Raw genomic sequence first — 8,276 nt, forward strand, 5'->3', positions numbered from 1 at the left:
TAGTTGGGAGAATCGATAACAAAGGTCGACAATATAGTCTTTTTGACTTGAGCTTGGTAAATTCATCTACCAATGTCGGTAAAATTCTCTTCATGTTTAGCGTGAATTTACAGCGTGTAGCAAACTGCATTAGTTAATGGAACGATTCTTTGGCTTTCAGAATTTCTTCTGGTGGGAAAAATCTGACGCCTGTATCAATTATTCACTCCAGTTTTTCTCCTCTTTCCATACTACGGCTCATGAAGTTCAACACAGCATTCAAGAATAATTTGTCCTTTAATTCTGTCTACATCCTGAAAACAAGGCGTTACTGTCAACGCACCTTAAGAAAGGTTGAAAATTGCTTATATGATTTGCGTAATAAAATATTCTGTTGGCAACTTCTAATCGGCAAAACTGAGCCGAAATAATTGTTCCCAGGGGAAATCACAGTGGTCAAAATAACAAAACCATAGATAAGCCGATTATAAAAAGTCTTCAAATAAGTGTCCACTGGGAAATTACTGGGTTTTATCCAAAAAAAAGAGTTCTTTACACCATAAGCTCTAGATCAAGACTATATATATATATATATATATATATATATATATATATATATATATATATATATATATATATATATATATATATATATATATATATACCAGGTTACATTAAAAATATTGCCAAAATAATGTGCAATAAATAAAGACGGTATCTCGAACTAAATCTGACAGAATGACAGACAAAAGAAACCGAGTTTGGCCAAAATGCATTATCTAGCAAAATCCGAACTTCAAAGGAGCTATACACACTGCCTCTTCCACGAAGCGGCGTTCAATTCCAGGTCCAGCAAGAGTTCCATGCCTAGACATGTATGTCTGGCCATGTATTTGCTTTAGCATAGAAATCCAGCCAAAGGTACATGTGAACGCCACTAAGGAGGGCAAATGATAATTATAGTGTTAAAAAAAGCTTCCTAATGGGTAGAATATAAAATCCTCAGCACAGAGTTCTAGAATCTAGAGCTCGATGCTTCGTTGTAACTTGTTCCAGCTAAGCACTGAATTTTGTAATTAATGGTCACTGCCTGAATGATGGACGTCTGGACAGACACGTACCTAGATATGGAAGTTTAACTTGACAAGTATGTAAACGCCACTTTATGAGATACCGCATGTTTGGTAGATATATAGTCATTTATGAACTCCTCGCAGTTCAGACAGAACCAGTCGATAGAGAGAAGCCCATCATTTAACCATAAAAAGAGTTACTTAATGGCTTCGCAAACAGAAATTACTAGAGTGACTAAGAAATTCAAACAATTTGATTAGTTGACTAGAAAACATCTCTGGCAACTAGTTAAGCAGGAAAAAAAAAATGAGACAAATCTCCTCTTAGCACTTAATGTGAGTTAAATGACGGACTATATTCAATAAAATTATATATAGTGCATCACTGCACACTAAACGAGTAAGTCAATTGAGGGAAGTGCCAAAGGAGGGAAGATTCCTAAAGTGCCAAAGATTTAAGAAATTACACTTTTCTGTGACATACTCCCCCATCTCCCAAAAGTATCTTGCTTGTGTACTTGGTTTCTGCAATAAGTTACCGTGTCTCTAAGACCCTGAGGAGGGTTTTGCCAGCTCCTTCTTTTTCCTTCATTTAAATTCGAAAAATAAAGTAGGAAATTCCTCATTCTTTCTGATTCATTTTTAAATAATGATTCACGCAGAAGCGTTTATGGCAATAAAGAAATGGAATAAAGTTAAATAACCCAAAATATCCAACTAACAAAGAATCGAATTATGCAAGGAAAAGCAGGGTGAAAAATCATAGGCAGTGCAATAGCGCTGCCTTACTACAGAGGGCACAATGTATTATTTATATTTATTTTTTTCTGACCATAGCACTTTGTATAGTTGTCTTAGAAACTTCAAAAGGAGCTTATTCGGTTATAAATTAAAAGTTGTAGTGTGCTTTTTAAGAGCCACAAATGGTCGGAGAGCAACTCCAATACCTTCTTTTCCACAAATACATCCGATCGAAATTTTTAGATAGCCATTTTGTCCAAAATAGTCCAAAAATGAATTTGGACTATTTTGTCCAAAATGGTCCAAAGGAGGCATATAACAATGCCTACAGGGCTGACACAACCCCCAAGAGACCGGGGGCAAGGTTTGTAAATTATGCCCTGGAGTCATATAAGGTGTTTATGGAGGGGTCAAACAAACTTAGGAGGAGACTCATTTGATTGGAAATTCAAAGTTCTAGTTCACTTTCTAAGATTCAAAAGTAATGGGAGGGCAACTAGCTCTCCCCCCATGCCCTTTTTTCAACAAATGCATCCGATCGGAATCTTGAGATGGCCGTTTTGTTCAAAATGTTCAAAGATCGCATAGCGATACCTCCAGGGTTAACACAACCTCCCCCCCCCCTCCCCAGAGCCAGGTGGCAAGAGTTGTAAATTATGCCCCGCTGTCATATAAAGTTTTAATGGAAGAGATGGTCTTTTCAAAGTGATCGCAGTGCAACTAGCCCCCCCCCATGCCCTGTTTTACCCAAATGTATCAGATCAAAATTTTTAGATAGCCATTTTTTTCAAAATAGTCCAACCGTCAAATAATTATGCCTCCTGGTTTGACAAAGCCCCTCACAGCCCACTAAGCAAGGCCTGAAAGTTATGCAAGCTGCCCATTGTTAACAAATAAGATTCTTATGGAATGGGTGGTTGTATAAGATGCGGAGGATACTCATTCAATTTATATATTATGCTCATTCAGTATACTCATTCAATAAACTTTGTCGATTTGAAATCGAAAGTTCTAGTGGCCTTTTTATGAGTCAAAAATGGTCGGAAGGTAATCAGCCCGCCCCCTCTCATGCCCTTTTCCACCGATTATTTTGGATTCACTTTTCGGGCTATTTTGTTCAAAATAGTCGGAAAATCAAAATAACTCAGGGGTTGACAAATACCCCAGGCTCTAGGGCAAGGGCTGTAACTTATGCATATTGCCCACTGTTAACATATAAGGATTTTGGTGGAGGGATTGGTCGTACAAACCTTAGATGGGGCTTATTCGAATGGAAATCGAAAATTCTAGTTAATTTTTCAAGAACTCAATGTGATTAAAGGGCAACCAGCCCCTCCCCAAGTCTTTTTCCCCAAATAAATCCGGTCGAAATTGTGAGATAGTTCTTTTTTAATACTGTAAAGCCCAAATAAACAATGCCTCCAGGGTTGAACCTCCCAGCCCCTGGGGCAAGTGTCATAAGTTATGCAAGTTGCTTATTGTTTATATATAAAGTTGTTATTCAAGGGGTGGTCGCATAAACTTTAGTTGGAAATTGAAAGTCATAGCGCCTTTTTCAATAGTCAAAAGGGATCAAAGGACAACCATCCCCCCCTCCCTCTTCCCTCATAGCTTTTTTTCCAAATGCATCAAATCAAAATTTTGAGATTTGATCAAAATTTGGGCCATTGTGCTCAAAACAGTTCAAAGGTCAAATAAATACGCCTCCGGGGTTGACACATCTCCCCCCCCCTCCAGCCTGCGAGCAAGGGCGATATATTATGCAATTTGCCTATTGTTAGGCAAATTACCTAACAATATTGCAAATTGTAAATGACCGCCCTACCTTCTTCCTCTTTTTAGGTACCGCCTCTGCTTAACACTAATTGAAACTTGAGATTGTAATTTTGTTCAAACTAGTCAATAGGTGTAGTAGCTATCAAACAGTTCGTGGTAACTAACTGTAAGTAAGGAGCGACCCGGCTCAATGAAAAAAAAAACAAAAAAAAACGGGATTTTGATAGCAGTAAATACATCAAAAGAGTCAGGTTTTAATGCTGATTCAAAAATATAAGTTTCATCAAGTTTAGTCCTACCCATCAAAAGTTACGCGCCTGAGAAAATTTGGCTTGTACCGGGAGTAAAACACGATGTATTTAAAATACCAAAATAAAGTTCCTTCTTTCTAAAGATAATTCCGACTCCTATAATTAAGCTAAATCTAGTTTCAAAAATGAAAAGTCCTTAATCAGCAAATAGAAAAAAACCGCAGTTAGCCTCAGACAAAGAACGGCGCTATCGAAGCTTTGGATTTCGCTAAGACAGTGAGCAATATAAAAGGTGCTAAGCACAATATTTCTAAGGAAGTTTAAATGATAAGAACCGTGCGAACGTTTGAATCATCAGAAATATTTAAAACAATCTATTGGACGAAGGGTTCGCATCCTTGGGCCACTCGAGCCAATGGTGAACCAGTTCTCACAGCGCAGAAAAAAACTACATTTGATAGTGGGGAAAAAGTGCTTTTTGAATATATTCGAATTGGAGAATCAGGACCGCTTAGACAGAATTACTCGGCGCACGATCTGGGCAATTTTTTGATTTTTATATCTCTGTCACCATTTTAGTCGCTTGAAGTGACTCACTGCTGTGCACCTGAATATGTAAGTCACAATAAATCTATTGTTTTTTTACCTGTGTTTATTTCACTTTATATATCTGCATCTAGTCTAGTAACAGGCAATTAGTTCGAAAAATCTCAAAGGACGTTCCCAGGGAATCTGATCTTCAGATCGCTCGAAGAAAAGAGGTCACATTTATATGGCTACACATGTTATTTTCTCTCAATAATTGAGGGTGGCGCGGTTATAAATTTACTTCACTCCCCATTGTTGTGGCGCAGGGCTCGATGGCACAATCTTTGGCGCTATAAGCGGCGCTATCGGAGAACTTATAAGATGTAAGTTCACGACCTTTGGGCATAATATTACCTTTGACGCAGTCAATATTTATGACCACAATTAAGCTCAGTCTTTTCTTTTATAGCTAATAATATCTTTACATCCACATTTATATGGTCACACCCAAATAAAATCTCCATCGCTACAAATGGCACGGTCGGAAATTGGAGGAAAACTTGCGAACTAATTAGGCTATAAAACTTTGTAATTTAAATTTAATCATTAGGGAGATACAGACATATAAAAATAGTGATTAGGCCTATAACCGCTAAGCTACCACAGGAAACCCTTTAAAATATCTCATAGGGATAATAGGCTCCCCCAAAATAGGTTAAGTGAAAAAATAAATTTATTTTACGTTGATTAAAACGCAAAAAAAAGAAAATGTCGGACGACCTTAACGAGTTATTAATAGTGCAGATATTGGTCGCAAAAATGAAGAAATACCAAAGTCTATACCGGAGTACAATGGTCTGTCAGACGATGGCGAATTTAATATTCAATTATCCCAGTGTGTACAACTAACAAAAATAGACCCAGCAGCGTTAAGAAAAATCCTCCTACTACGATTTAATGGCCAGGCCTTAACCTTTCTGAAAAAGATTGAACATACCATAGGCAATAACGCCAACTTGCCAATAAATACGGTTGATAACTTGTTAAAAGCTTTTAAAGATAGGTTTATAGAAACCAGTTCCATAAATAAATTAAAACACGGAACAGTTAGCTTTGGCTTTTCCCAGAATATAAGAGAATACCTTGATAATATACGCATTTCTGTAAAGGCAAAATACGGAAGTGGTTTGGGGCAACTATATCAAAAATTCAAACTAAATACCTTTTTGCAAGGGCTACCCCCAAAACTATATAGAGTGGTAATATCCATAAATATTCAGACGTTGGATCTCACAGTTCAGGAGGTAGAGCGATTGATCGAAGTCGACACGATGGTCGCAAATCACAGTAAAGCAAAAATAAATAGCCTAGGCGATTCAAATGTGAACATAAACTTCAAGAGCGACCAGGCGTCCCCCAATTTCTTTTCAAGGGATAACTCCCCAGTACGACAAAGAAACAAAACGCAAGAACTCGCTAGGCAAAAAACAGTACGTTTTCAGCCTGTCAAACAATCCAATTACGAAAATAACCATACAATAATAAGATGCTATAATTGCAATCGGTTTGGGCACATCGCGAGAGAGTGCCGTTATGTCCCCAATCGCATACCAAGAATCGCTGTCGGTAATACGCAAAATTACGGCAACCATTTGTTCGGAAGAACAAATTTTAGCGCCGGTGGTGCACTAGGCTATAACCAGGGAAGATTGCGCCAATCAGTACCTTACAACACGTACCAACCAAATTTGTATAACCCTCCCCCCAACAGACAAATTAATTACCGATTTGAAAACCCAAATACTAGCCAAAGCCAATATAATGCGAGAATGCTATATAGAAATCACGAAAATTTGCCGATGGGAAATGAAAATTTTGCAAGCCAACGGCATTGGCAGTCAGCGCCAGCAAGCGGCACTGACACAGGACATCCACGTTACCATAATAATACATGGCGAAGGCAGACAGACGTAAATCAATTAGATATGCCTACGGAAACTCATACGTCTGAATATTTATTACAGGCACCGACACATGAAATAAATCCTCAGGGAAACGTTTCAGACTCCTCAGAAATATAAATTGGACCCAGTGGTAGCCAGAAATATTTAATAGGTCCAAAGCAAAGGTAGTGCAGTCTTGTTGTGATAATAATAATACGTTACCTATATTTAATGATTTTTGTGCAGAAAACGTTTACTTTAAAGCTTTGATTGACTCTGGTGCAACGATTAGTATCATAAACTCATGCGTATTTAATATGTTGCCTCTGCATATTAGGCAACAGAGGAACCCTAATAATCCCAATTTAAGTAGTGTGACAGAGCATAAACTGGATGCAAGGGGTTCAATTTGCCTAAACGTAAAAAGGGACAATAGGACTTTCCCGAAAAATTTTATAATATGCGATAACTTCCCGTATGAAGCAATTATAGGCGCACAATTTTTAAGTTCCACTAGAGTACTATTAAACGTAGCAAACAAGAGGCTTGTCTACTTAGCTAAGGTGGGGGAAGAAATTTCTACCTTAAGAAATCGTAACAGAGGATACGAAGATAACATAACAGTAAACAAAATTTCTGACGGTATAATGTCGCAATCTTTTGGACCTCATATCTCGCAAGGAGGAAAAGGAATAATCTTTAACTTGTCCAATTATTCTGAAAGACATTACAGAGATGAAGTAAATTTAAATAATAAAAGTATTGAATCTGCGAAAATAAAAATAGGAGATATGCAACAGTACAGGTCAAACGAAATCAAGAAAATAGCGGAATTATGGAAAAACATAGTAAAACCCAACGTGACGCCGCAAGATGCCGCAATGGCGCAGCATAGCGCCAGTATGAATCTAATAAATAATGAAAATAAAGAGCAATATTACGGTTTCGCGATAAGGAAAACAAAAGTCCCCATCCCCAAAACGATGCAAAAATTCAAATATCACAGATGATTGAACCAGTGGTTAGCAAATCCGAAATATGGTTTGCGACCCCATCTGAAATACCCGAAAATCTGTTATGCGAGGAACAGATTATATCTTATGACAAAGGAGAAGGTTTTATTTGGGTAACTAATAACCACGAAAATGATACAATTACGATAAAAAAGGGGACGTGTTTAGTTCAAATCCAGGTTTTAACGGAGAATGATTTAAATACATGGGAAAATTCTAAAAGAAACCTAGTTAATGGCATTAAAACCTCAAATAACAGGTACCCGCTAACTAAATTGCAATTTTTAAAAAAAATTTAATATGGATCATATTACGAACAAGTAACTTAAGAACAAATTATGCTAATTATTATGTATTTTTAAGGATTTATTCTCTGCATCTGAATATGAAATCGGGCTTATACCTTTTTATGAACAATCAATTTTAACGACTGGTAATCCTGTAGCGAAACAGTCATATCGTTTGCCATATAAGCACAAAGAATGGTTAAAAAATAAAATCCATGAATATAGAAAAAAATGAAATTATACGCCCAATTATAAGTCCGTATAGCGCATCAGTGATCTTAGTGCCAAAAAAGAATGGTGATCTTAGACTTTTAGTAGATTATAGAGCCCTCAACAAACAAGTAGTTAGTGATAAATTTCCTCTACCAAGAATAGATGAAATTCTTGACTCAATTTCAAGCAAAAACAAAATTTTTACTTCCTTGGACCTTACCCAAGGCTACCACCAAGTGAAAATAGCCGAAAAAGATGTCCATAAAACTGCATTTTTAACATGTGAATGTGGTTCATATGAATACTTAAGGGTACCATTTGAACTTAAAACAAGTTCAAGCGCGCTATGTAGACCCCTATTACACCTGTTGAGAGGATTAAAGAATATAATTCATTTTGTTGATGATGTCATATGCGTGGGAGAAAACACTGAACAACACTTAGCAACGTTAGCTAAGGTGTTCGAGAAGCT

Source organism: Artemia sp. Qi Xiang Cuo, chromosome 11, assembly GCF_049724085.1.
Source record: "Artemia sp. Qi Xiang Cuo chromosome 11, ASM4972408v1, whole genome shotgun sequence".
Taxonomy (NCBI): domain Eukaryota; kingdom Metazoa; phylum Arthropoda; class Branchiopoda; order Anostraca; family Artemiidae; genus Artemia; species Artemia sp. Qi Xiang Cuo.